Source organism: Schistosoma mansoni, chromosome W, assembly GCF_000237925.1.
Source record: "Schistosoma mansoni strain Puerto Rico chromosome W, complete genome".
NCBI lineage: Eukaryota > Metazoa > Platyhelminthes > Trematoda > Strigeidida > Schistosomatidae > Schistosoma > Schistosoma mansoni.
The window spans coordinates 31,026,613-31,033,205 of record NC_031502.1 but is presented as its reverse complement, the minus strand read 5'-3'; the positions used below and the strand labels follow the sequence as shown (position 1 = coordinate 31,033,205).

The 6,593-nt window shown below is 29.3% G+C and overlaps 1 non-coding gene across 1 annotated transcript; it reads right to left on the bottom strand.

Annotated features, from left to right (window-relative positions):
* Positions 1–4,975: 4,975 nt before the first annotated feature.
* Positions 4,976–5,047, bottom strand: Smp_tRNA_02038_Pseudo_TTG.1.1. The gene has a single exon. It is a non-coding gene (tRNA).
* Positions 5,048–6,593: the final 1,546 nt, after the last annotated feature.

Genomic DNA, 6,593 nt, shown 5'->3' with positions numbered 1-6,593 from the left:
TTTGTTTAAGTATTCATTATGAAATAGTGGTTGAACACATTCTCTTCAATGATATAATATCCTCAAAAATAATACAAGTTTTGCACTAAAACAAGAACCATTTCAATTAGTTCACAATAATTTGAATTATAACTATCTATTTAAAGAATTTGGCTAAACATCTTTTAATCGTTTAAAGATCCCCATTATATTAAAAAACTAATATTTGGATGAAGAATATTCTTTTCCATAAATTTTTTTCAGGTTCCACAATTCATATATCCAAATCAATAATCCGAAAAAATGGCCAGGTTAAAGGCAAAGTACATCGTTCAAAAGCATGTAAATTTAGGAATGTCAAACAAAATAGAATAAAATTGTTAATGTTGATATGACACCATATAGAATGTTAACACTTGAATCTGTATATATGTTAAGTGAGAATTTAAGATCTGTGATCAGAATAAATATGGGTCAGATAGGGTGAGAGAGATATGATCGTGCAATTACAATTCGATCAAGTGGAAGATTAAATTGTGTGAAAAATTAGTAAGATGTCATAAGGACTGATCAATGTGAAGTAAATGCAACATGTATGGGGGAGATTATTAACGATGTTTAACCAATAATAATAATAATAACAATAATAATAATAATACAAAGATTTGCGAATAAAGATAAGAGACAATCACATTTGACCAGTACAATAGTGAAATTAGGTCACCCAATAGCTAAGATTAATATTGATTAATTGACCTTGTGGTTGGCTAGGGGAGGAGCAAGGGTTAGAGATATTTCTTCTGTATACTTAGCTCCGGTTTCTTCATCCTGACGGCTACCGCCTATTCACTTTCGTGATCATATATTTAATTATAAACTTTCTAGGGTAACCGTTCTCCCTCAGAGCATTAGGCAAGGTGTTTAAAGGTGCTTTAAACGATATACTTTACTTTCAACCTTGCCATTTTTTCGGATTATTAATTTGAGTATATGGATTGTAGAACCTGAGGAGAATTTATGGAAAAAAATATTCTTCGTTCATATATATTAGTCTTTTAAAAATCTTTTAATTCACTAAAATATTGAATCAATTTAATCATTCGTAATTTAAATAAGTGGTATCTTAATCACAATCCATGTTTTTATCTGTTTCACAATAACATGTTGAATAGAACAAGTTCAATCATAAGTAAACACATTTTAAACTGTCGATATGACAATTCGGAAAAAAAGGCAAATAAATGTTTACATGTTTTTTTCTGTTTGATAGAAAAATTAGTTTGTTTACTTTTGTTGCCTAATGACAGATATAACGAAATTTTGAAAATTTATCTTTTAAGTTTAAGTAAACATTTGAATTACCAAAAAAAAAAAATGGAAATAAACAAAGAAATATGATTTATGAATTGTGTTTACAAATAACATTAGTAATAATAAATTTTAAATTTGATTAATTTCATAATTATTTTTATGGATAAAAAGTTTAATAATTTGCGAAAAAGATTTCATTCAAAGAATTTTTTTTTGTCGAAAGAATAAAAGTTCAGTGAATAAGTGATTTTGAGATTTTATAGTTAAATTCATCATTGAATTGAATCTAGATCACCATGGAAAACCTGGAAGTACTGGACGGCCGTTTCGTCCTAATACGAGACTCCTTGGTAGTGCGCATTCACGATCCCGCCACGCGAGATTCGAACCTAGGACCTATCAGTTGCGCGAACGAGCTCTTAATCGATAGACCACTGAGCCGGTATTTTAACGATGTTAATGTCTAACTTCAACTAATCCACGAAATTGAGGAACCGTTCATCATTGTCTTCAGCGAGTTACTTTCTCACAAAAGACCCGGCTGAACTCCACTGGCCACTGTTTCTCACTAGAACTTCAGGAAATACCTGTTGAAGCTAGTCACTAGTGAGCACATTATGCTTATAATCAGGAGGGTTTAGTGGATATTATGAATTACTTGAAGCTAAACCACTATGGAAAACCTGGTGTTATGTGTGAAGCGGTTACGAATTCACTTAGTCAGCGAATGGAACAAAGACATGTGACCAGAGACCAATAAGCTATCTATACTGACGCGTTCCAGACCCAGCAACTAGAGTGATAAGTCCAAGGTAGAAGTGGGGAAGATATATTCCGTAAGCAGCCAGAGGCACAAGCAATTGCAACAGGAAGAAATCATATATATATATATATGTGCAACATAAAATTTTCCTTGGAAAGCATTACAAAATAGCGTATTAAAAGGTACAGCGGATCAATAGCGTTTAAGATTTTCCGAAATGGGAAATACAACATTCAAGTGGAAAAAGTGCTTTTGGCGCGAAAACGAAGAAATTCAAATTTTCTAAATAAAATTACAAAAATAAGTCATCCCTCATTTAGTTCTGGAGATTTAACATCCTCAACACCTAGAAGCACTGAACGGCCGTCTGAGACTCTTCGGCATCTACGAGATTATTAAACTGGTTATTATGTATATGAAATAAGAAAAACAAAATAGGAAAATGAGTATTTTTTTATAAACAGAGTTTATGCTTGAATCACTGGATTGTTAAATTTTCTACAGTCTTATAATGTTATTGATTTTCGGAAATGATGCTAATAAAGATCAAGCTGGTCTATATTGACAAATTATTTTGATAATTGTAATAACCCATTGTGTCATTGAATAAAAAATAAAGAGGATTCAGTGAAGTAAAAATTTTTTATCCTTTACCCCTTGACTATTACGTAACGTCATTTGATTAGTGGAGTACTGAGTTATTTAACGACACAATCTTTTCTATCTTCCCATAGACATATGTATAATTACCATGCTACTATGAGTACAAATGTACAGCTTAAGTAATTAATTTCGTTGAAAAGAAAATTCTTTTGAATTGATTTTATTGATCAATTAATCATCTTCAATGGACAATTAAACTGGGTAATGCATACAGTAAAACGAATATTACTAGATCCTTTTGTATTAATTATTTTCACTAGAGTATAATAAAAAATATTTAACTTCGTTCTGTATTGAAATATTGTTTTAGCTATGGATGTATTTGGAAATCAGTAGAGAGTCTTATGTTTGAACTATACACATTTAAATTTAAACAAATATGTAGTTGCTTTAAATTCCTCACAAAGAGTTTAGTTGTAAACTTTTTCCACGAACCTGTAATGTTTACAGTTGAGTTGAAATGGACATACACATTACTTGTCAAATGATTCTTATTAGCTAAATACATTGGTAACTGTCAAGCAGTTATGTTTTAAAAATGAATAATTTTTTCGGAAGATGATATAGCCATAATGACTAATAGAGAATGTTATCTGTATGAAAAGCTCGTAGATTTGCACAATTTACCTGATCCCATTTGTGTATAACTTTCTAGATATTAAAGTATAGAATAAAATGATTTATTTTCGGTTGGCGATTAGCTATTAATAACAATCAATAATTTCTAATACAAAGATGTCATGGTTTAAAGGTTTTGATCAGCCAAAAACACAAGTAGTTAGAACCTGACGACTTTAATTATAATTTATGCTTCCAGTAGACGAGTTTCTATCAAACAGCTTATTGATACCTCAGTCGACTATGTGAAAACATCATTCAAAAATATTTCAAAATAAACAACATATCTTTTAGGTAAACGTTACTCTTTCTTTTAGATTATGCATTGTTTATATAAGATGATCGAACATGACTCTACTTCAAAAAAAGAAAACCCATGGGATTTTCCTACGGGGTTGAAAGGGTCTTATAAGATGCCTACAACAGTTTGTATATATACGGGTTAATTCATTTTCATTATTAAATGAAACTGAAAATCGTAAACAAAATACTGAATTTTTTTAAATGTCATTTAACTTACCCTCTTCTCTTTGTCAATACACTTAACCTAATTTTATTGATAATAAACAATAAGATGAAGTAAAACAATTTAGCTGATTTTGTACACATAAATGTCATTTTAAAATCAATTAAATTTTACGAATTTGACATAAATCGGCGTGAAAACTTAAATAAACTGGAGTAAATCTAAAAATTTATTTATTATTAGAAACGTTCATAATAACTCTAGCTAATTATATTTCTTGTCTTTGAGTAAACATTTATTTTATAAATAAATACATAGTCATTATCCATCTTTGCTTATGAAGCTTGTGACTTCAGGCAATATCGAGGCAGTCTGCATAGGATGCACATATATGACAATAAGAGACTCATCATTTGCGGTCCTAAATAAAAATGGGAAATTATAAGTAAACTACACCAAGTGAATTTAAATATACATTTTCTGTTATCTCCCAATGAGTGGAAAAATTATATTTCCTATGTTTCGTAACTTCACATAATCCACTTCTTCAGACAACTTATTCTAGATAATTTATTCAATGAATCCTTTACATTTTATGATTATTTTGTAGAAGAAAAAAATGCATCCTTTTGCTTGTAATTTCTAATGTAATTTCTTCATATTATTCGTTGGTATTTTCCCTTATAACTTTTTTCTTTTCAATTCTTTACCTGTCAATTATATTTTTAAGACAAAAATAGAGTATTTTTTCTCTTTCAAAATGAAGTAGAATGGGATAAATGAAACTTTTTTTGTTTGAATAATACAACAGGGATTTATTTATTCTTTAAAAAAAATAATTTGAACGTATTATTTGGGATTTTTTCTTTTTTTAAAAAAAAAACTCTTTGGTATATTTTAATTTTTCTATTTTTAAATAGTTCAAAAATGAAAAAAAAATTTTTTTTATTATTTGGCAAGACATTTATTTTTAGAAACAGAAGTTTCTCAATTTGAATTATATTAGGAGAAATTATTTACATGTAAAACTAATTTTATGTAAATAATGTATACATCCATATCTATTTATATATCCTATAAGCAAAGATGGATAGTGGATAGCAGTGGAATCCAGGAAGCGCGTTTCGTCTTATTTGGGATTCGTCAGCCGGATGTACCTGCATCTCAGAGTTGATGTTCACTCTGGGACTCGAACCCAGAAACTTTCGCTTCAAACGCCATTGCGTTATCTACTCGGCCAATGAGTCCTGATAGTCACTTACTTGTACAATGGGATGAAGTTTAAATTCACATAGTATTGTTTGTTTGAATCTTCCCATTGATGTTTAGGACTGCAACTGGTCAGTCTTTAATTGGTATATGTGCATACTGTGGTATATCGAGGCAATACGCAGTTGGTCGAATAATTTGTATATCATTGTTTACTGAACGAGAGCTCAGGTCTAGAAAACCGATTTATTAATTCATACAAAATTACAGAATTTCATTGTAAAATATAAGAGCTATACATCAATTGTCCCCTATATTCTGTCTCATTCTTCTAATTTACAATTCCTGTCGATTTTCTTGAACTGTTGTTTTTTCGAATGTTTTAGCCTTCTACCGAACCATTGAACTTTGGATTAGTTTCGCATACTACTTGTACCTATGCACATAAGTAATATACACCACGACTGGTCATTTATAGTATACTAAATTTTTCTTTAAATCTGTTTATTTAAACCAGTGTAAAAAAATTATTCATGCATATGTTGTTACATTATTGTATGAGAATATTATTCTTTAATGCTTTATTTATAAAGTCTTCTGCAACCCCACTAAATAAAATGATGTTTTTTGAATCTAATATACTTGATAGGAAATAATAAAATCTATAAGCTAAAATTTAGCACGAAGGAAACCTAGTGATTTACATTTAAAACTTTATTGATATGATCCGTAAAGGTTGCGGTGCGAGCGACGTAAGGAATTGATTTAATTGTATCAAACAATCTATGATAAGCAATAACATTTTAAGGAAGAATATTAATTTTTTTGTATTATAAAGTGGTATTTACACAGTAAGATATTGAATAATTAGCTTCAAGTATCCCTCATTTAAACTTATGCAAATCTAACCGTTGATAAGTGTAGATAAGAATGATGTAAAAGTTAGGGTATTCAAATACTCATTTGGTTGATGTTTGAGTTAAATAAATGCTTATCTCTTACCATAATGTTCTTAATTACTTTATTTGCTTCACAGGTTTAAGTAGTCGATATCAGCTGTCTGTTGGTACAACAACTTGAAATATAGTTTAAATGGTATCACCAGTTTTCTTCACTAATCAGTATTCTTGTTCTCCTTTGGGTCAGAAAAGTTCCTTTGCCTTCTAGTTTCAAGCATCAGCCGTTTCTCCAGGTTACAGTCCTAATATTAGTAATAATAGTAATTTCAAGGTGAACTGTTATCGTCAAAATAATTCCTTTTCAATCATTCTTTTGTTACACTAATTTGTGTATTGAGTAGAATATAAATGACGTTTTCTTTTGACATTACTTAATATATTTGGTATATATAAATAAATTATAATGAATACTATTACTTATTGTGCACACACAGTACATTTTAGGATAAACTGAAATTTCATTAAATTATAATTATTACATTTTTTCGATATTGCGTCACAGATTTAAAAGCCGTTATGACAGTTGATAACAAATACTATCCAGCTTTTTGCACATAGTAACACTATAACTATTTCCACTGATTACTGATTTTTGGTTTACCTTATATTTTTATATAGCTTTTTT